The following is a 24,312-nucleotide window of genomic DNA, read 5'->3' as shown; positions in this document are numbered from 1 at the left end:
CGCCCTCTCCCTGGCCAACGACCACGTGAGATCGACGAGTATCTATCTGAAACCAGCCGTTGCCCATCGCGTTTCAACCGTTCGCCGTCGCCCTACCCCTACCAATCGCCGAACCGCCGCAGCAACGCTGACTTCGCCCGTGGAAGGTCCCCCAGCCAACGCGGGGGAAACTAAAGGCGGCAACTTCTGGAGGTGAAGTTGCTCTACGGCGAAAAACTAGAAACCCTCCAACGACGGAAGGACGCGCTGAAGACAGTGATTCACGACATGCCCTCATCCCGACGACCCGACCTAACCCTGACGAGACTCCCGAACACGACGACAGCTACACGGCGCGACGCGTACCCGACCTGACCGAGACGTCCGTTGAGAAGACGACGACAACGACGATGCACAGTGCCCGACCATCAACACGTGCAAGCAGAGATACGACGCCCCGACGAACCCGGAACTCGAGGACGACTGCATCTGACGTCAAGGTGTCCATCGACGGCTTTGACGTAGTCGCCCTCATAGACACGGGAGCTGACTATTCGGTAATGAGCGGACCATTTGCGTCTAAACTGAAGAAAGTTATGACCAGATGGGACGGTCCGCACATACGCACAGCAGGAGGCCACCTCGTGACGCCAAGTGGAACGTGCACATCGCGCGTCACCATAGACGGCACAACGTACCCTGCGGCGTTCGTCGTTCTGCCTAACTGCTCCCGCGACGTGATTCTCGGAATGGACTTTTTGACGGACAACGGCGCAATAATTGATCTGCAGACCAAGTCGATAACATTTTCCTCCAATCACTCCACGACGCCGCAGCCGAACCCCGATCACCGTGCTGCTGTCAGGATCACCGACGATCACATCACCCTGCCACCCCGCGCAAGCTTGATGATCGCCGTCTACTGTGAGGATGCTGCTTCTGACATCGACGCTATCGTAGAGAGTGATCGAAGGTTGCTTCTCGACCACGGTGTCTCCGTCGCAAGAGGCATTGCGCACTTTAAGCAACGCCAATCTCACGTTTTGGTCACTAATTTCACCGAAGAGTACCAGCATTTAAACAAGGGAGCTGCAATTGCGTTCCTCGAAGAAACGCAAGAAGCAAGTGATGTGTTCGCAGTCGCCGACTTTGAACGCACATCCGTAGAAACATTCAAGCTCCCGCAGCCATTCGACGTGAATCCGGCGCTACCGCAAGAACAACGGAAAAAATTATTGGCTTTGCTGCGTCGCTATAGCGAATGTTTTTCGTCGAGCGCAAAACTACGTCAGACCCCTCTAGCGAAGCACCGAATAATAACCGAAGATGGAGCCCGACCTACCCGACAGTCACCGTACCGCATCTCTTCACACGAACGGGAAGCCATCCGGACTCAAGTCGACGACATGCTGAGCGATGACATTATACAGCCATCGAAAAGCCCCTGGGCTGCGCCCGTCGTACTCGTAAAGAAAAAAGACGGCACATTAAGGTTTTGCGTTGACTACCGGCGACTGAACAAAATCACGAAAAAGGACGTGTACCCCCTCCCCCGAATCGACGACGCCCTCGACCACCTCTGCCACGCGAAGTACTTCTCATCGATGGACCTGAAGACCGGCTACTGGCAAATTGAAGTGGACGAGAGAGACCAAGAGAAGACTGCATTTATAACCCCAGACGGCCTATACGAGTTCAAGGTGATGCCGTTTGGGCTGTGCACAGCACTAGCGACGTTTCAAAGAGCCATGGACACTGTGCTAGCTGGCCTTAAGTGGCACACCTGCCTCGTATACCTCGACGACGTAGTGGTATTCGCCCGGACTTTCGACGAACACCTTGCAAGGTTGGAGTATGTACTCGAGGCCATTCGTACGTCGGGGTTGACGCTGTAGCCTGAAAAGTGCCGTTTCGCATACGGGGAACTCAACTTCTTGGGCCACGTCGTCAACGCCGCGGGAGTCCTACCTGACCCGGCAAAAAGTTCAGCCATTGCGAACTTCCCAAGGCCGAAAGACAAGAAGGGCGTGCGGAGATTTCTCGGGCTGTGCGCATACTACCGGCGCTTCGTCGCAAACTTCGCACGCATTGCAGAGCCATTCACGCGCTTGACGAAAGATAGCACCCCTTTTAGCTGGGAAAACGACCAAGAAAAAACATTCGGCGAGCTGCAAAAACGCCTGCAAAGCCCGCCCGTGCTCACTCATTTCGACGGAAATGCCGAAACGGAAATGCATACGGACGCCAGTGATATAGGCTTGGGTGCCGTCCTTGTCCAAAAGCAAAGCGGCTGCGAAAGGGTAATCGCCTATGCTAGCCGTGGTCTGTCGAAGGAGGAGAAAAACTATTCTGCCTCTGAGAAAGAGTGCCTGGCTATTATATGGGCGATTTCAAAATTTCGCCCATACCTGTATGGAAGGCCATTCAAGGTTGTAACAGACCACCATGCGCTGTGTTGGCTCGCCAATTTGAAGGACCCCTCTGGCCGTCTTGGGCGGTGGAGCTTGCGCCTGCAAAAGTTCGACGTTACAGTCGTTTATAAATCCGGCAGGAAACACTCCGACGCCGACTGCCTGTCCCGCGCCCCCGTCGACCCACCACCACAAGACTCTGATGAAGACAGCGCGTTCTTCGGGATCGTGACGGAGAGCGACCTAGCCGCCCAGCAGCGTGCCGACCCCGACTTACGCGTCATAATCGAGTACCTCGAGGGATGCAACGTTGCCGTTCCTAGGACCTTCAAACGCAGCTTACCAGCATTCAGCCTGAGAAACTCCGTCCTTGTGAAGAAGAATTTCAGCTCTGGAACAAGAGCGAATTACCTTCTCGTCATCCCCGCGGACCTTCGTGACGAAATTTTGGAAGCGTGCCACGACGACCCGTCTTCCGGACATCTGGGCACAGCCCGCACTATTGGAAAAATCAAGGCGAGGTACTACTGGCCCGGCCTTACCTCTGACGTCACCCACTACGTCCGGAGCTGCCGTGACTGCCAGCGACGAAAAACGCCGCCGACAAGACCCGCCGGACTTCTGCAACCGATCGCCGTCCCATCGAGACCATTTCAACAGATTGGAATGGACCTTTTAGGCCCGTTCCCTACGTCACGATCACAGAACAAGTGGATTGTCGTAGCGACAGACTACATGACGCGCTACGCAGAGACCGCCGCTCTTCCGAGGGGGACTGCACAAGAAGTGGCGAAGTTCTTTATAAGCCAAGTTGTGCTGCGACATGGAGCCCCGGAAGTCCTAATCACAGACCGCGGAACGGTATTTACTGCGGAGCTGATGCAAGGAGTATTACGCTACAGCAACACGGATCACCGAAGAACGACGGCGTACCACCCCCAAACGAACGGACTAACAGAACGTCTGAAAAAGACAATCGCAGATATGCTGTCAATGTACGTTGACGTTGAACATAAGACTTGGGACGAAGTGCTCCCGTATGTCACGTTTGCGTACAACACGGCTATCCAGGAGACGACACAGCTGACGCCATTCGAGCTTGTCTACGGTAGAAGGCCGACTACGATGCTCGACGCCATGCTTCGGCACGTAGAAGACGACGACCTCAACGCCGACGTCCACGGATATCTTCAACGTGCGGAGGAGGCCCGCCAGCTCGCTCGAGTTCGTATAACGAACCAGCAGCTGGTGGATGCGGGCCGCTACAACCTCCGACGCCGAGACGCCGGGTACCAACCAGGGGATCGTGTGTGGGTTTGGACTCCCATCCGACGACGCGGACTCAGTGAGAAGCTCCTGCGACGGTATTTCGGACCCTACCAGATTCTACGACGTGTTGGCCAAATTACCTACGAAGTGATCCCCGATGGTGACTCCGGCACATCACGACGACGCACGCGGCCTGACGTCGTCCACGTGGTTCGCTTAAAACCTTTCTACGGACGATGACGAGCTTTTACTTTCATTTGTTCGGACTGTCGCTTATGTTAGCATCGGGTCGATGCACTCTTAGAGGGGGGGGTAATGCCGCGAACCATACATTGGGTTTGTTTATTTGTGTTTTGCTTATACCGCCCGGCTGCGCCGGTCTGTGTTATCTCTGCGCCAAGGGAAGCGCGTGTTCCATTCTTTCTTTCTGTGTCGCATGTGTTATCTGTTGTGATAGGGAGAGCATTCCGATCTAACGTGAACAGCCCAGAATAATCTTCTTGGATCTACTATGTTCTCGATGCGAATCGACGTTTCGAGAACCACGCGCGCCAAAAGATAAAAAGCCTGCAGTGCGGACGCCGGGGCATTCGATTCGACGACACTCGCCTGCGCAAGTCACTGTGTTGACCGCTGCTTCGCCGCCTCTGTATTCTTTTGAGTTGTTAGGGGAGCACAAGTTCGCTCCAATAAACGTATTTCTCATTCAAGACAACTGCTTCGTCCTTGTCTTCGTGACAATATGATGGACACGTACACTCGCTCCCTCTATGTGGCAAGAGCGCACAAAATATACAAGACGAAAATACCCCTCTCCCCCCGTGGGGTACTCTTTGACCTGTCCCCCTCGCATTCCCCACCAGGCCGTCGCCCTCATCGGCTGCGTGTTCCTCGGAAAATGAAGGGTGCGGACAGGCCGGCGGCACGTGGTCCCTTGGCCTCCTGAACGGGTTGCCGCGGGCAGCCGACACCACTGCCTGCGATGAGTCACGCATTCCCACGTGCGAGCGGCTCACGCGTGTCCCTCCCGGTTTCCGTGCGCCGCGAGAAATTCCCGGAGGTCTGGTTGCCATCCTGCCCGGGTTAACGGCCTTCCCGATTCTGTGCAGAACCGTCGATATCTTTACACGCCCCCCCTAAAATTCTCCAAGGGGTCCAACGACTTCCTTTGAGAATAAAACCAACCAAAGAATCGACGGTTGACCGTACATGCCCTGGGGAGGGATAACGCGTACTGGAGCGCGCTTGCCTAATTACGGCGCGCCGGCGCTGAAAACACTTTGTAGCGAGAAAAAAACAAAAACAAATACGCCATGCTACATAGGCGCCTTATTACTGCGTGCAGACGCTCAACAACACTCGTGTAGCGCGAACAAAACGCGCCAAACACGCACTCGAGGGAAACATTGAAACTTCAGTTCTACACATGCATACACCCTACACTGTTGCACTCCTACGCGCACCGTGCACATGTTGAGTCTGCTGCAGTTGCGTCCCATGGAAGTGTCACTGCACTTGTCTTCTAGGAATCGTGTCCTCTCCACCCTTCTCCCCGTCGTGACCACCGCTGTCTGTTTCCCAGTTCTGGTTCGGCAACCTAGACAGTGCGTCGGCGTTCCCGTGAGCGTTCCCTTTTCGGTGCTGAACCACCACATTGTATCGCTGCAAAGCGAGCGCCCAGCGCGTTAGCTTTGCTCCCTGTAGCACGTTCAGGGTGAGAAAGGAGAGGGGGTTGTGGTCCGACACCACCGTAACCTGGGCGCCAAACAGCCAGAGGTCGAACTTTCCCAGCCCCCAGATCACCGCGAATGCTTCTCTCTCTATGGTTGACCATTGCGCCTGCGTTGGAGAGAATCTGACTCGCGAACGCGATCGGTCGCTCGGAGCCATCCGCAGCACGCTGTGAGAGACAGCCTCCCGCCGCAACCGCTGAGGCGTCCGTGTGCAGCCAAAACGGCCTGTCGATATCTGGCGTACAGAGCGCTGTGGCTTCGCAGAGTGCCGCCTTGAGTCTCTGAAAGGCCCTTTCAGCTTCGGCTGGCCACAGAATTTTGCTAGGAATCTTTTTCCCTGTCAGCTCCGTCAACGGCGCTGCCACCTCCGCGTAGTTAGGCACGTATACTCGGTAATACCCGCACAGCCCGAGCACACTACGGAGCTCTTTCTTGGTTTCTGGTGCTTTCAGCCCCCTAATTGCGGACAATTTGTCATGGTCGGGCGCGTGGTTCCCCGTGCCTACTACGTGTCTCAAGTACCGGATGGACCCTCTTGCCACTTGGCACTTCTCGAGCTTTACTTTCACGTTCGCTCTCTGCAACGCCGCGAAGACGGCGTGCAAGTGTCGCACGTGATCGGTCAGCGTTTCGCTGAACACCGCAATGTCGTCAAGGTACGCGCACGCGTAGGCAGAGTGCGGGAGTAGGAGCTCGTTCATGGCTCGTTGAAATGTCTGAGCTGCGTTTTTCAGCCCAAACGGCATCACTCTCCACGCAAACTGCCCCCGGTGGCAGACAAAATCGGTGAGGAGCTGAGCTGATCGCGCTAGCGGCACCTGCCAATACCCTCTCCTAAGCATCTTGAATTGCAGAGGTGCGCTGCCTGACACGAAACGTAGGACAGGGTTAATACCACAAAAACAGACAAGGTGAGGCGCAAACCATCAACTGTTTATTATCTTGTGAAGGGGGGCGGTTATATATGACGGAAATGAAGAACATACATGAAAAAATAACAATAAAACGCTACACGTGACATGATATCTATTCCTCATTTAGGAAACTTATTTCACGCGCCGAAAGCCGGATTGAAGGGGCGCTAACGCAATCTCCCTCCACTCCTGACAACATTGCATTAGCGCCCCTTTAATCCGGCTTTCGGCGCGTGAAATAAGTTTCCTAAATGAGGAATAGATATCATGTCACGTGTAGCGTTTTATTGTTATTTTTTCGTGTATGTTCTTCATTTCCGTCATATATAACCGCCCCCCTTCACAAGATAATAAACAGTTGATAGTTTGCGCCTCACCTTGTCTGTTTTTGTGGTATTAACCCTGTCCTACGTTTCGTGTCAGGCAGCGCACCTCTGCAATTCAAGATGCTAAAACACCAACTAGCCCACTCCCAAGCCTTGCTGAACCCTCTCCTAAGGTCGAGCAGAGTGATGTAATTCGCACTTCCTACGCTCATGACGAGCTCTTGCTGCAATGCCATTGGGTAAGCGTCAGCCACTGTCCCCGCATTGAGCTTCCTGAAGTCTACACACATTCTTATCGACCCGTCCTTTTTGGTGACGCATACAACCGTGTGAGCATGGGGGCTTTCGCAGGGGTATATAAGATCCATATCGAGCAGCTCGTCCACCTGCTTGCCCACTTCGCCTTTCAAGCTTGCGGGTGTTCGGTACGGGTAGCCCGACTTCGGGGTGAAGCCCTCCTCCAGGAGAATCCTGTGCTCCGCTACTTTAGCTACCCCTAGCCTGTCATGGAATAGGCCTCGGTGTTCTCTGAACACTTTGCGAATTAGGATGCACTGTTCCGGCTTCAGGTGAGCCGTCATGTCCTCTGGGAGGATCGATACCGCCACTCGTGTCGGCCTAGGTCTAGGTACATATTCTATTTCCCCGAACGCCCGGTCCTCATCGAAGATCACCCCGACCGTCATTGCTCGCCTCTGATACGACCGCAGCTGGCGTGAACCAGCTTCCTACCTCCTTCTGGTATCTCCACGAAGTATGAGTGTTCGCGAAACTTTCCGACAACACTTCCCGGCCCCTTCCACTGTGGAAACATCTTTCCTGGGCGCTGATCGTCAAACACCAGTACACTGTCGCCTATCTCAAAGGTTTTGCCCTTCGCCCTTCCGTTGTGCTGGGTCGCGTACGCGTTCTGCTGCTTTGAGCTTATCAACTCTGCTACCTCCGCCGCATGCTCCAAACGGGCCTTCAGCTCTTGCATATACTGTGATGGGGACGGTCCCAGTGTCGCTGGTACACTCATCTGCCCTTCCCAGCCGCGCTTTAACACGGCTAACGGGCCGGTTGGCTCACGCCCATACAACATTTGGAACGGCGCTATTCCTGTAGTGTCGTGCGGCACTTCGCGGTACGCCCATAAAAGGAACGGTACAAATTTGTCCCATTCTCTTCCTTCGTCCTGGATTATATGGTACAGCATGTTTTTGAACGTTCTGTTCCAGCGCTCTACAGCTCCATTGCTCTCGGGGTGACCCGGAGTAGAAAACCTCGGGGAGCAGCCTAACCTCTTCAAAAATTCCTTTGTGAGTTCAGCCGTGAAGTTCATCCCGCAGTCGGAAGCGACGACCTCGGGTATCCCTGTTCGGCTGAACACCGTCAGGAGGGCGTCACAGGTAGATTTCGCGCTGAGGGAGCGCAAGCACACCACCTCGGGCCAGCGTGTGCACAAGTCGATGATACACAATGCGTACCGATGGCCCCTCCCTGAGGGTGGATCCAGTGGGCCGATAACGTCGACGTTAATCTGCTCAAACGGATATCGCGGCCTCGCTAAGGGTTCTATCGGCACCCTGTCCGTCTGGCGGCGATCGGACCTCGTCTGACACCCATGGCAGCTGTCGCAATATCTCCGTACATCTCCCTCAATCCCTGGCCAATAAAAGCTGTACTTGATTCGTGCCTTGGTTTTTCTCAACCCAAGGTGGCCTCCCCAGTTTGACTCGTGGGCTAACTTAAGAACCTCCTCCCGCAGGGACTCGGGGAACACCAACTGCATTACTGGTTTCCCCAGCAATTTATCCTTGTGGTAGAGTAGCCGATCTACCTCCGACATGCCTGCTTTCCCGACCCTGGCGTTTTCCCAGCATTCTCGCAAAGTAACATCGCTCCGTTGTTCTTTTTTGAAAACTGTCGTAGCACTGCTTTCCCCTGTTACGCTGTCATCTGTTTTCCCCGCGTCATGCAAATCGCTTTCACTCTCTTTCCCGGTGACGATGTGCACTCCAGCGTGGGGCGCTGCGATCTCTTTGACTGGTTCTACGTCCGGTTCGACCGACGCTTGCTCTGCCTGTTCGACCCCCCTGTAGTCTCTGACCTGGCGGTTATCTGTTGCTCCCACGCCTTTCACGTCCCACTCTTCCCTCAGGGACTCTCAGGCTTCTTCTGACAGCAAGCAGTCTGTCTTTGACACTAGTTTGTCGGTCAGGGCGCATACTACTGGCACCGCCTCTCGTATGTCCGAGAAAATGCCCAAGTCACGGTTTATTATAAGGGGCACGACTGCGAGTTTAGCCTGCACTTTCTCGCCAAAAGCTGACACTAACTCAATGGATCCATACGGTTTAATCAAATCCGGAGGGACCATGCTCTCTCGCACGACCGTTATTTCGGCACCTGTGTCCAAAATTGCGTTAATACGCCTATCCTGACACGCCAGCGTTACCGGTCTTATTTCGCTTTGTGCGGCGACCCCTTCCTGTGTTGCCACACGTGCGGAGAGGCTGTCCCCTTTGGCGTTGGGTGCCGCTCCCCTCGAGTTGTTTGGGCAGTCGGCCTTCTTGTGTCCCATTGAGCCGCACGAGAAGCACCCTCTATACCATTGCCTTGTGTCTGTCCGCTGTGTGCCTCCCGAATCGCGTGAGTCGGTCTGGGTCTCTCTTTCCCTCTCGTGTATGCGAGCTCTCCTCCGTTCTCTGCTCGGGCTTTTTCACCGCGCTGTCTTTGCCCCGCGCCTCCTCGAACGTTTGCGGCAGCGCCGCCAATGTTGGCGTTTTCTTCCACCCCTCACCCTCCTGCAAAGTTACGTATCGGAGAGCCTCTTCAGATAGCGTGTTCTTAAGCTAGTCTGCTACTAGCAACTCAACTAGCCCTTCAAACGTGTTGACACCCCTTTCTTCAACGTAACAATTAAAATAACTCTGCAGGTGAGTTGCGAACGCCCTCCAGCCTTCACTGGGTAGCTTCTTCGAGGTTAGGAACCTCCTTCGATATTCCCCTGCCGAGAGCTTCAACTCCTCTAGCACCACTTTTTTCAGCACTTCATACTCCCTGTGCTGCGATGGTGTCAAGCGCGTTGAAAGGAACCGCACCTTCTCCGCAATCAGAGGGAATACAATTTGGCCCCAGTGTTCCTTCGGGACAGCGTACGCTTCCAGAGTGTTTTCGACTGCCTCGAACCAGACAGGCATTTCTGCTTCTGCCGGAAACTTCGGTAGCGCTCCTGACAACCATTTTGAGTACCGACACAACTCCGCCCGCGCGTCACTTCTCTCCAACACTGTGGCGTTTTGCGCCGCATTTTCTTCTCTCCTACTCGCTCGTAATTTTTCCAGCTCGAGCTCGAGTTCGAGGGCCCGGCGCCGCTCCTCCGCAGCTCTGACCTCAAGTTTTTTTATGTCCATTGCCGTCTGGCTGAACGGCGCTGCAGGCGCGGACAAACTGCCGTCCGACACAACCGTCTCCTCTCGGTCGCCCATCGTTCTCACCTTCCGCCTGTCCGGGTTTAAATGCGCGAACCGCGTGTTCATGCACCCCTTAGTGCCCACCCAGACAGCGATGCTCACGCCAAGGTGAAGAACAAAGAGGACTCACCCTCCGACAAGATGCGACGCGCTGGCTCTTGACTTCCGTTGCTGTCGTTGCCGCCGTCGCCGGTATCGTTGCCGCCGTTGCCAATGGAGTACGCGGCCGGTCCTTCTGACACGCCGCCCTCCCTCTAAGTGGTGGCTTCCCAGCTGTCACCGCTGACCCAGCAGTGGACTCGTTCCGAATCCGCCGCTGCTCGCCTCTCCGGTGTCTCGAACACCGTCGTCCGACGTCGTAGCCGGTGACCGCTGTGCTGAATCCGCTGACTCCCTTTTCATTCCTTCCTTGCTCGTCGTTGCTCTTAGTCTCCTCCTCCGCTACCCGTTCTGCCGACTGCGCCAGTAATTGTTCGTTGGAGTTCCGCCTCGCACGCCAACTGGAGGTTGTGGTGGCTTAGCGGTCTTCCGGGTAGCAGATCTTCTCATTGCAGACAAATGGGGCCTCGAAGGCGAAGTTGAAGTAATGCAAGGAATATTTATGTACACTTATTTACATTTGTACATTACAGTCAAAAGCGGAAAACATTGGGACTGACTTCCTCGGCAAAGCCGATGGTGCACGCACCGCACCGTATATCAGAACGGCCGGCCGGACTCTCGCGCTCCGTTTTTAGAACACGGAGAGTCCAGCCCACATGCAGAAAACATCCAATCATGACACACCACCAATATGATGGACACGTACACTCGCTCCCTCTATGTGGCAAGAGCGCACAGAAATATACAAGACGAAAATACCCCTCTCCCCCCGTGGGGTACTCTTTGACCTGTCCCCCTCGCATTCCCCACCAGGCCGTCGCCCTCATCGGCTGCGTGTTCCTCGGAAAATGAAGGGTGCGGACAGGCCGGCGGCACGTGGTCCCTTGGCCTCCTGAACGGGTTGCCGCGGGCAGCCGACACCACTGCCTGCGATGAGTCACGCATTCCCACGTGCGAGCGGCTCACGCGTGTCCCTCCCGGTTTCCGTGCGCCGCGAGAAATTCCCGGAGGTCTGGTTGCCATCCTGCCCGGGTGGACGGCCTTCCCGATTCTGTGCAGAACCGTCGACATCTTTACAGTGTCCTTGGATTTTTTTGCTGTGCAATTGAGCTATTTAACGGTGTACGTTTTTACAAAAGACGAATAGGCCTCACTATATTGAACTCAGTCAATGTCTGTGGCTGTCGGAATTTCCTGTCGTCGTCGTCGTCGTTTCAAGTAGTCACGGTACTAAAACACAGGGACACTCGTTTTGCAACGCCTCGCGCTGGAACGAAACGTGTACTAAAAGAACAAATCGGGAAACTTGTTTGCCAACGGGTCGCGCTAGAACGCATTGTGCTTTAAAGACACGAGACTTACGGCAAACCTGTATACCTCCACACCCCCCCCCCGCCCACTGTTTCATCTGCATGTTAGAAAACGCCAAGATGCCAAGAATACACTCATGCACTGCATGCTTCGCCCCTCATCATGTTTTACGTTTGTGGACATGGCCTGAGACCTTTTTTGTTTTGCTCCGGAGCGGAAGCGTATCGGAATTTTGATTTTGGAACGATGCAGATGCCAGATGAATAGGAATGGCCACAAGTGAGGGGTGCGACACATGCGGCACGCCGGAGACGATACGCCACGTTTTATGCGAGTGCCCACGCTACTCGCCTGAAAGAAAGAAGTTGTGGTCAGCACTGAAGAACCTGGGCTCTCGGCGGCCATTTTCTGAGGAGAAGGTTCTGTGTCACTGGCCTTCGCTGTCATCCGCTCAAAAGGCGACAAGGAACTCTTACGCTTTCTACGGGCGACGAACTTAAACACCAGACTTTAGACTGAAAGCCTCCAGTGGCAATTACTGAACTTGAACGTTTAGTGCTTAAGCGCTGGACATACCTGTCTGCTCCAACTTTTCTTCATTCTCTCCTTTCTCTTTTTTGCCTATTTTATCTTTCCCGCGTGCAGGATAGCAAACTAGGCTCTGGCCAGATTAAATTTCCTGCCTTCTTTCTACATCCTTCCTTCCTTGTTCCAGTTTTCTGTAGGACCATTTCAGCCTCCTTTTAGTCAGATGGCACGAAATGAGCTGCAATTGGCACTGAGTGTTAATGCTTCCGAAAATCACTGAAACGACTTCGGGCGAACAGTCGTCGAAGATTTAAAGTCCTTGGGAAATCCTTATCATCAGCCTTGCGTCACTAAGGGACTTACGAGATCGGGGACAACATTCCTGCACCGCGTTCGAACGGACTGAGCGAAGACCACAGCATGGCTATTCAAGGTGGGCCTCGTGCGATCGCCTCTGTGTTCGTCATGTGAAGCGATAAGGGATGTACACCACTATGTAATGTGTTGCCCATAGTGCGATTCCGAACTGACCGCACTACTCTCAGCGGATCGAAAGTTGGCAGCTCTTCACAGCACTCTGGACCACATCGTCTTTCCAAGGGGGCATTTGATGGTGCGCAGAGACGTGTCACGCTTTCTTCTAAGCTTCCTTCAGGAGCCGGAACTAGCAAACTCGTGGTGGAAGTACCCTAACAGTGACTAATTAGCAGGAACTTGGGCGGAGCAATTGCCGGCAAATCCAGCCAGGCTAACCCCGCCTGATCCCACACAACAACCACCACCACCACCATCTTCAACGAGTTTCGACTAGTGATGTTTCTTGAACGTAGAAACCTACAGCATCAGTTTAAGTTGAAACGCTCGCAGTACTAAAATTTGTGTGTACATAATATGCATTCGCTCACAATTTTCCTTAGAAATTCTGGTTTCGTAATGCCCTGTAGATGGAGCCCTTCCTGTGCTTTAGGTTCCCCTTGACCGGGGCTTGTTTTTAGAACAACCCCCTTTGTCTCCATAAAAAGAGGTGAGAAGGAGTGTAAAAAACATCCCCCTCGCGATGGGCACGATCAAATGCAGAGCATTTCCGCGGGGGGCGCGCCTGCAAGTCGTATGGATTACGTATTGGGTGTTGTAATTGTTGTCTTCCAGCGTAGACATTGTCGATGAAGTCGATGGTGAAACGTGCCGTGAACCCCCTGCCGCGGCTATGACGCAACGTGGCGCGGCTATGACACAACACAATCCACTTTAATCCAATCCAAATCCAAACCAATTCAATCCAAGCCAATCCAATCGAATCCAATCCAATGCCCCTCGAGAGAGAGTGTTATAGCGCCGAAATCGCGCCACCACACGAACGCGTGATGTTGACGTCACGATCACGCCACAGATGTTAGCGACCGGAGCGCGCGCGAACAACATATGTGGCTTAAGCGCGAACCGACCGCTGCGAGAGAGCGCGATGCGAGCGCCCCCACCTGTTCTTGCGCGCGAACCGACTGTTGCTCAGCGCGAGCCCAACGCGGCGAGAGGGGTGTTGCGCACGTCCCCACCTGTTGTGCGCCCGAACCGAACGCGGCGAGAGAGGGCGTTGCGAGCGGAGAGAAAGCGAGGAGGACGCGGGGGATAGGGCGCACCTGTTGCCGACGGTTGAATGAGTCAAGGATATAAGGCGTGTTCGTAACCTTCCATTCTGTGTCGGCTTTGTGGCGCAGTGGGTAGGGTACCATGTACCTTGCGTTCCGCCCGCAGAGTCGTGGTTTCGAAACCTGGCACCGGTAAGTATTATTTTTTTATATAGTGTAGGGGGAGCGATGCGGACTACGGACGTCAACGCGGGTGACATCGTGAGTTAGTGAAATGCTCTACATTTAAAAAATATTTCGTTTTGAAACCAGGGTTATGAGAGCACCTCACGGCTGACGCATAGAACCTACGCTATGTGTTCGTATCTGACCTAAGTACATGTTTCGCCAATTCTACTAGTAGAGGCGTTCGCGAATCCCCGTATTCGAAATACTACGGACTGGCGCAATCATGAGTAGCAGCCGCATGCGTTCACTAAATTGCCAAAGATTCTCTTCTGTCCAGATCCGGGAACTGCGCGCAGCTCCCCTAGCGCGCAAGATAGGGGATGGCTTTTTTGCTTTGACGCTGGATATGGTTCCCTCCGTTTTCCTTCAGATGGAGCGGCTCCGCCTGGAACCGCTTCTTCTTTCCTCGTCTCCGCTGCTGACGCCTATTTCACCAGTTTTGCTCCCCTCGCAAGCACCGATGTCTCATTTCACAATATCCGAGCTATGAGCGGGCGCAGGTCGTTTCCTTGGAGAAACTACAGCGGGAATTGAAGGAGCAGCAGCGTGTACTGAATGGCTAATGCGCGCGAAAACAACAACAAGCACTGCTGCAGAACGATTAGCCACCGCTGTTCCACCTCGTCGAGTGGCTGCGAATTCCTGCCTTGCAAAGACCAAACTACATGAAAGCAAACTTAAATCGGCTTAACGGGCCATGGAACGCCGAATGCTAGGGGTGACGCTGAGGCGTAGGAAAACAGACTGAGGTCGAGTACATTCTGTTTTAAATTACGCGATTATAATGGGCATGGACTGGTCTTGTAACGCGAAAGAGGGACAACAGGCGGAACATCTGTTGGGATGAGTGGCTTTCCATAGACCGCACACGCAATAGGGGTCGGCCCAGAACTGGATGGAGAGATAAGCTCTGAAAATGTGGCGGAAAACACGGACTCAGCTAGCACTCGATTAGTGTGGCTGGATATCATTGGGCGAGGCTTTCGTACCGCAGTGGACACGAAGAAGCTTATGACGACGACGACGACGGAAGCAGTGATGATGATGATGATGAAAGACTGACTCACCCGCTTGGACCCGCTACTTGAGTCAATAATTCTCATTCATTTTGAATGAGTTTCGCAGCGCCATTTTCGGCAGTGGCTTCCACTTATACTCACGGGCACATAAACGGTTGCCGCTTTATGCGTGAATGGGGGTAACGGCAAGTGGAGGGGCGTGCGTGAACACGCAGCTAGGTTTTATGCCCTTATGAAAGGACACGTCCATTGTGGTGGCGGAAGATTTAAACGTTCACTTCTCACGGCCAGTGCTGTCTGTCGTGGTCGAGCGATTTGAGTTGGTGCGTTAGACAGACGGTAAGATGCCTACGAAGCGAGAGTGGAACAAACGGGCTTGTCCGCTACAACAGAGCTTGAGTCCTTCTACGTTTTATTCAGGTAATTGGCTAGGGAGTCTACTTATAGCCAGTTAGAAACTTGGTCTGCTGCGGGCGCTAATGGGACTCTGCAAAGCGTCTCGGTCATCATCCTTCGCCGGGTGAAGGATTGGGACTTTTCCGTGCCTGTGAAACACCCTGTTTATAGTTCAGCTGGAAACTCATTGCTTGTACCCGATGTAATACCACGTATTCCACCCCCACCACCGTACGAATGCTGCGTCTAAACCACAGACCAGCGACACTGTACGAAAGCAAAATTAGTTAATGTAAAATATCTTACCCACAGCGAAATCATCCCAATTGAAATTTAAATAAAAATTTTCTGTAAACAGAATATGCCGATTTTAAAATATAAAGCAGCAGTTTTGCAGTTTCACTTTGCACAGTTTTATATTTAGGCAACATCTTTCGGTTCTGCAATTTAAAGTTGCAAATTTTTTCATTGTAATATATGCCGTTTTGCAACGTTTATTTTTTTGTGTAGGTGTTATTCTAGCGTAAAGCGGAGACTTTTACCTATAGTACCCGAAAATTGACAGAAAACTAAGCTATATGTACAATACGTCGGCTACACCCACGTTCATCTTGCTTTGTATGTTTAGCCGCGGGCAAATGTTGGTTGCGCCCACAAATCTACAGCAGCTTAAACCAACCTAAGAGGGTATATTAACTGTAATATCTATTAAATATTTTAAATGATGTCCTATCTTCACGCAGTTACATCCTCCGCTCACAGGAGTGTCCGCTGCTGATTCGCGTTTTATAAACCCACTGCAGCTGACGGATTCCAAAAAGACAGCCTGCAATTTTTAAGAATGAGGTTTACGCGCCATACTAAGACGCACCTATTGAAAAACTTTGAGGAAAAGAAAAGACGTAGGATGGAGGGCGCCTAACTTTCAAAAGCCAACATTCTCCGTAGCTACAAGCTTCTAGTTTCTCTGTTCCCGCTTACTGTTGTAGCGCGTTGCATCCCGGTGGTTATGCCAGAAGCACGTGGTAAGCAAGGGGTTCCTCTACGCCGTGACTTCTGCATGTGGTCCTCCTTTACTGTCGTATGCATGCCACCGGCGCTGGCGCTGTATTTCATTGTTGGGAGAGTGGTAAGTCAGTGATGCAGGCATTGTAGGATTCTAAAAACCCCCTGCCACGCACACGCTTCATGAATTGTATGTAGAGGCGCCATAGTGACGTATGTGAGAACCTCACACCTTACGATATCCGCGACCTTACGAATATGTCTGTATGTGTATGTGGCCATGTATTTGAAAACGTTTCTATTACCTCACTAAAATACATAATATCCAAATCTATAGATAGTAAACTAGAGGTGGGTACATATAGATATGTACATTTTTTGTATGTGTGTATAACTAATTGTGTGCTTACATGTGTATGTGTGTTCTCACAAATATTAAGCTGTTAGATTCCATCAGATGTTTTTCGCGCACTCTTACCATTTCTTCACTCCTGTTTGTCTCTAGCGTATTAGGATTGCCTCGACATTTCATGGCTTAATATTTTGTTTATCAATTGTATAATCCTTATGAATTTATTTTTGTTTAGCGACTGCACTTATTGTTTAACTTGTTAATAATCATCAGGGGGTCCCGACTGCAGTGTTCGTCACTGTGGCATCCCTGCCTGTATACTGACGTTACATTAAAGGGGCCCTGAAAGGCATTTTGAGCACACTAAATGAACTAGCGCAATCGCTAGATTGGGTCGCCAACGTCACCTGTGCCAAGTATTACTCTTTTACGCGCAGCGGAAAGCTCACACTTTTGTTGCAAAGTTTATCGCTTTTTTCTCACCCTTTCCTTCGTGTTTTTGGACGCCGCCATCTTCACATGTCTACATCATCGATTCCCAGATGTTCGTCATGAGCTAGACATCCTGCTATTGGGCGGCTTTTTCACGCACTTCCGGCAAAGAGATGAGTCGTCTGCTCAGCGTCGGCTCGCCGGCTGATCTGCCAGCGGAGTGCCGGAGTGCTTTGACATTTTACGACAAACGAAACAAGTGTAAACAAACGCTTAACCGTTTGTATTGAATGCAACACGGCCATAACACGACGTGGATTTTATCTTACGTGAGTACGTACCATAAAGAAAGTCCCGTGGCACTTCTTTGGTGCAATCGCAGAGAACGCCCTGAGCCGAATGCCCGGGTTTGACGCGTACATTTTATTCAACTTCAAAACAATCCAGAGATGCGTTTCGAACGAACGCAACGTCACAACATGCGTTGCAAGTCTGAACCGCGATTGATAGACGATGAGTTGCCTCCTCCTGCCCGTCGTAAATACGGCACTCACCTCACACCCGGTTTGCGGGGACGAGCAGCAAGTCACAACTCTGGCGCGCAAGCGAGAAGGCTTTTAGCCAGGCACACTACACATACCCCATGCGAGGTTGAGTGGTACGTCGTTCGAGAAAGATAATCCAGACCATGGGAAGCACTATCCACCCGCAGAAGTACAATGTCGCATTTCATCGCGAAACGAACGCGTCCACAACACACAGGAGGCGATGCACACACACACACACAGCTTCGGTCGCTGCATTGGCTTAGCTGCAAGCTTCGTTCGGACAATCAGCGATGCTACGACGATACGGAGCTGCGTGAGGACGACGTGCTAACCATTTCACGTATTTAAAAACACAGGGGCAAAGAACTAGGTTCATCGGAAGCAAAAAATCTTTCCTCCATTATAGTGCCTGAAATATACTGGCTAGTGTGCCGAGGGCGGGCTCCAGGCGGGTGCCGGGAGCGATGTACGCGGCCGTCTGCCGCTTGGGGCGCTGCCGTGCGGGAGTGTGCGCGTTCATCCGGCCCGAGCAGATCGCGTGGTTACCTCCGAGCTGCGTAGCAGACGGCAGCGGCAGAACTTTCCATTCCCGCTTGCGACGAAAGCGAGCGAAAGCGACGGGAATTCTGTCACGCAACCAAAATTTGTCCCGACCATTCGACAAAAACGATCGTCGCGCGACAAAGCGACGGAATTCCTGCCGCTCTCACTCGCTTTCGTCGCAAGTGCGAACGGGCCTTTATGCGCAATCTCCGCCCCACATAAAACAAGCTCTTGCTTGTCGCCTGAGCATACGGTTGATATCTGACTACGTTACACTGTGCTTGCCAGTGTATTTAAACGATGTCACTAGGTTTGAAACGTACGCGCTCGGCGTGCAGCTTTGTAAACGCAAGCGGTTTCACATACGCACGCTATTTTGCTGCTAATAGAGTTTTAGTACAGCGTTTGTGGCCTTTGCATACGCTAAACGCTAAATTTTTGCGTCCCGCTACGTTACACCGCGATGGGAGTTTTAGTAGAGCGTCTCATCAGTTTTGCGTAGCGACACACTAATGCATACGGCGCCATCTGTCAAATGTTTTCCGAAATGTCTCGCCGGCTGATCTGCTAGCGGAGTGCCGGAGTGTTTGGACATTTTACGACTATCCAAACAAGTGCAAACAAACGCTTTCCCGTCAGTGTTGAATGCAACACATGGGTGCAGCTTGTCAGAACACGGGTTCTCGCTGATCGAGTGCAGCGTTGGTTTGCTCTTCGCCTTCACGTTCATCGCCGCTGATAAAGCGATCCGATCCGGCGCGTTTTGTGCACGGGTTCTGTGTCGGTTGAAAATGTCTTTTTTCACATGCCGCCAGTAGTAGGAATTACAACCACCGCAAAATAACACCCGGCACCAGCGGGGCCACATCTGACACCGCGCTTTTTGGATAAACAGTGCGCGGTGCACCAAAGGGAACGAGCGCACGATTCTCCCCACGCGGCTGCGAGTTCGCCGCCGATACCAACTGCAGCCCTGTAGCTACGTACACCGCGAAAGGGCAAGGCCAGGCCGCACACATGCGGCCAGGTCATTCGTTCGCTTTTCCAGCCTGTCTCCATGGTGTCTACAGAGATGAAAAAGCCGAAAGAGCTGGCCCGTAGCAGACGGCAGTCTGTGGGAGCGCAATAGCGGAAGTACGTCACCGCTGAGGAGCGGAGCATCATGGGAGGGGAGGCCAACAGCGAAGAAACAGTTGAAAGGAGGAGGAAATACGGCGCGACGATAATTCGCGGTTTTTGATTTACGATTTCTCAGCTAATACTCATCGCTTTAACAAAATTCTTGCAGGAGGAGATTGCTAATACATTGCTTTATTTGGTTACATGTACATCCATGCATCGGCGGAAGGCATTTCAGGACCCCTTTAATGTTTGTTTAATAAACTGAAACCGAAACTGAAACTGAAGGAATTAATATGCACAGGCGGCTACCAGAGTAAAGCAACAACTAATGCTCTGTACTTACCACAACGTAGTGTCCATATACACCTTGAGGCCCAACACCATGGATGCATAATAAAGACACACTCGAACATCGACATAGGTAGGCGTAAGGACGTGGAAGCGGCGGTACTACGGCGTACGTAAATCTGGTCGCACGGTGTCTGGAGTCCCGAGACCCTATAGAAAGCACGAAAAATGTATCCCCGCGAAATAATATTGCGGCAATGAGTATACAGGTGTCAAATCGCCGAGGAAGCCCACGAACAAGAGAAAACTGGCCATAGTGCATAATGCAAGGGCTCGATAACAGGACGAGACAAAATATCTGGGCATCTTCTTACTTTACAGCTAAAGCCGTCGAAAGACAATGGTCTTCTGCTGCGCGTACCACGTAACAACCTCTCTTCACTTTCCCGCTCACCTCTCACACTCTTTTCCTCTCGCCTTCCACGATATACACTGTAGAGTAATATTGGGGTCAATTCAAACTTGCCGCTCTCCGCGGCCCGCGCCCCATCTACTGGAATCATAGAGTTTCATACTAATATATACCAGAGGGAAATCTGTCGCTGCAGTCGCGGGCCGCAGTGGGCGGCGCCATTGCTGCTAGCGACGTTCCTCGTCTGCTTGGCCATCGCTTAGCGAGCCATACGGCTTCTTGTTTCTCTCGAAGCCAAAATCAACGAAAAAAAGCAACATTTTTTTTGTTCGTCGTACATTAAGCTTCCAAGATACTACTGACATTTGGAGGTTCAATTTTATAATAACAAAACAAATTTCATGAACCACCTACGGTAATATTGTTGCTTTTTTGCAGCCATAGCCAACGTTTCAGCCTGTTCATGAGCCATGCCAAGGTCAAGTGGAACGTACCTTCCGGGTACATGACGGAACGCTCGCTGAAGCGCGGCTCCCCTAGGCACTGGCGCCAGACTTCCCTCCAGTACATATTCGTATAAAACTCCATGACTGGAAGCTTTTAATAGTGTTAAACTTGCGGCCTCGGAATTCCTCCAGGTTCGGCGACCAAAGCCCTGTTTGTATTTTTCGTGGAAACATTGTTTTCTAGGCATATTGCTTCCTTTTTTATAGCAGACATCAAGGGGTGCTGGAATTTTGTTTCCACATACATGGTAAATATGAACTACGCATTGATGGTGTATATCTAATGCTTTTTTTCGCCAAACATTGATCAGAAATATGAAGTGTGTTCCAGATTTGGGGGTTTTGAAAATATCTACCGATATAACTGTGTCGTTCAAGCACTCGTTGTGTTTTTGGTTGGAAGGCTTAAGCGAGGGACAGAAAGGCAGACAGACATACAGAACCAACGATATTTCCGGGTAAAATGTCTCCATTGGTGACTTGGTGACCGGCTGATTGGTGACCGGCTGACGCCTGAACCTCTTGTAGAGCGCACTGTTTTCACAACACGCGCTCATGCTGTAACCCATCCCCTCTAACTTCTTTTTTTATTTTTTACAACTGGGTCTCAAGATTGTCAGATGATGCCCCTCTTTTTTAATTATTATATGTCAAAAAGTATTTAAGAAGTTGGCGCGCTTTCACAATGTCTTGGCGTGCGGGCGGTTTCAACATCATGAAAATGACATACTACAGAATAAGGCGCGGAATCTTCGCTGGTTTTTTAACGGCGAAGCTGTTTGTCAAATAACAATATTTCATGTTCGCAGATAAAAATAAGCAGAAATTTTCAAGCACGCTCACGTCAGCGCGTGCCTTGCGGTGACAGCCCGGCAGTTAACAAAACCAAGAAAATACCTAGCGCTCGTGGTTGCGTGCCTCGGATCCAGACGACCGACCAGCTTTCCCTGCGCGCGTTCGTTAAGCCAAGTGTACCCACGTATTGAGATTCGCGAACATTGTGACTACCGTACTGCAGTAAAACAACCATGAAAATGTCGAGCACTTGTGTGTGCGGGCCTCAAGGTGCCCCAGATTCGCTAGCGCGCATTCGTCAAGGCAAACATGCCCACTTAGGGATATTGGAAAAGTTTTGCCAAAATGAAAAAAATCCATCGCTCGCCTTAATCGTGGCAACACTTTCTCGGAACAAGAAAGACTCGACGCTTCGCCGTATTCCAAAAAAGAAATAGGCTTACGCTTATAGCAACAACGATGAAGCAAAGGTCGTTGCGGCAGCGACCGAAGAAGCAAATCGGATGCAATCGTGGACTTAAACCGTCGTAATGGTGGTGAAGGTTGCGTACAGCTTCGCTACCTTCAACTCTTGCGCGTTAGTGTGAGCTTCCGTCATTTTATATCCGTGCGACGACGGAGCGTCCGCCACAGCGAATGAAAAAAAAAGGTGCGGCTAAACAGGCACTGAATTTGCGGTTTCTAACGCGAAAACTTGTACGCTGTAGTGATGCTGCCCATGGTTGCGCCGAAACGCATTACAGGAAAGGCGAAGCTGCAGAATGAACTTCTCTAGAAAAACAAAACGCTTCCCGCCGTCGGAATTAAATACGGGTCCTTCACGTTACGAAGCTTACTTCTACCGGACCGCGCCATCATGACACGGCCGAATGAGTGTAAACTTCGGGCATTGACTGAGGCTGTATGAGAGATCGCTTCGCGTTTTAACGGTCTTTATCTTAGGAAGGCGGCTTTCATTTCGACATTCCATTCTTTCTCTCAGGCTCTGCAAACAAGCGCCGTAGGACGTCATGTCTAGGGCGCCCTTTTAGAGCCATCTGCCGTCTTCTGCTATTTTTATGCCACTTCTCATTGTTTTCACGGGACTGCATCTGCTGATATCTGGCTTGGACCACCGCCGGGCTATATATTTCGCCAGACAACGATGCCCCCCATGCAATGGACCCGAAAGCCGGTAAAGCAAATGATTGGGAGGGAGTGCCTTGACCTAAATTCAGTTAACACAAGTGGGTTCAGGACAAAATATCGCGTGGACGAAACCCTCCAGCATTCATGTATTATAATATTATAGTCCGAAGCGTGTAAACCGTGAGCCGACAAACCATTGCGCCGCCGCTGTACAAGCTCCGAATGTATGCCTAACCTCCGAAATGTGCCGCAATGTTAATACCCGTCGGTGTGATTCTTTAAACGACAGTGAAATCTACGCCCACGGCAAAAACATGCTGCTGATGATATCAATCTAAAAGCACAAGTGTTAAGGTTCGCACGCTGATTGTCACGTATGTCTGGGATTCGTCCATTTTTCCTACTTTTTACAGCAGAACACGTTTTATAATGAACAATGTTTTCTTCAGTGACACTATTGATATTGGGAGATCAAGAACACATGGCCCGTTACCAGCAGGCTGGTGAAAAAAAAAAGAGGATAGGCTATCAGATGTTGTGTCAAAGCTGAATCAACGGGCTTTGCCTTTTATTTATCGCAATGTATAATTCGATAAGGGTAACATTTTGGGCACGTTAGAACCTTATATATACACCAAATACCTGCTCCGAAAAAGTGGGAACACGCGGAAGTGAAGACGGACACACACGGCGCAACCTGCAACTACATTTTATTGTACCACTTTTTCAACCATATAAACATCACGAAGACCGACAGCGAATGCGGATGCATAATGAAAGATTAGACGCCTCGCGATGAGGCAGACCAGAAAGCGAAATTCTTCTCCGTGAGCGCAAGCGAGGGCGAGCTGCAGGAAACAATGCGCGGGAAACAACGTCCCGATACAAATTACGCCCATCCTCCCGCGAGAGAACCCTGGTGTGATACGACGCATCGATGGGTTCAATTGGTGTTTCCGTTGGGTTGATTCTCTAAATCGGGTGAAAAGTGTTGTGACGCGAAGTCGAACGAGAGCGAGCGCTGACTGAACCGCCGCAGAGCGCTACTCGCTTTATATTCACAGCGCCTGAAGGAGAGGAGACTGCGGAGGAGAGTCACGCATGCGCGCACTTGCGTGACGGGAGCGGAGCGAAGCGAGCGAAGCGCGCGCGCGCAGCTGTTGTTTATGATAATGAGACGGAGTGAGAGTATTGCGCACAGCTGTTGGAGAGAAGAGCGGAGGAGAGTCGCGCATGCGCAGGTGGCGTACGGACGCCGCCGATGCCGACACTGACGCAGGAGGGACATGCCTCAAAGCAAGAGATGCGTCGCATCTAAAAAGCCCTTACTGATTGAGTCGGACATATCTTAAAGCAACAGCGAGGCAACACCGTTTTACCCCTGATTGCACCTACTGACACCTGGTTACAGATACTTCAATGGGCTAGAACAAGTGATAAAATAGTTCGAATGGTATATCAGTCAACGTGTGGCTTGACCGATGATTAGCTATACCAAACATGCCGATTTCCCATGCGAGGAGGAAATGATGTGGAGGTGACGAAGCTACGCAGCGGTACCAGGCGGCATAGCTCTGAGGTACGTGCTGTGCATTATTTTGATCAGCAGAGATACGCCCAACACATATCGCAGTTCCTCTAACACTGTTTGTCGCTTGGCCGCAACTGAGAACCTCTTTAACCTCAAATCACGCCACACTTAAAGGACATTAAAATTTCAACAACCAAGTAATCTGTGATTCATGGTGCCTTCGCCCTGAAAGTAAGCTATGCTTCTCCAGCTCAGGTAGCCTTGGACTCCTTCCCTTGCGTTTCGAAATAAACAAGCTTACTCTCTCACTCGCGTTAACCTCCTCGGCTGAGACTTAGTTTTTTTGGGTTCGCTGCTGTGGACACAGAAAATGTGCTTGCAAGGGGTACT

This window comes from Haemaphysalis longicornis, unplaced genomic scaffold (assembly GCF_048455015.1).
Source record: "Haemaphysalis longicornis isolate Haplotype H1 unplaced genomic scaffold, Haemaphysalis longicornis Haplotype H1 scaffold_13, whole genome shotgun sequence".
Lineage (NCBI taxonomy): Eukaryota > Metazoa > Arthropoda > Arachnida > Ixodida > Ixodidae > Haemaphysalis > Haemaphysalis longicornis.
Note: the sequence above shows the minus strand (reverse complement) of the source record.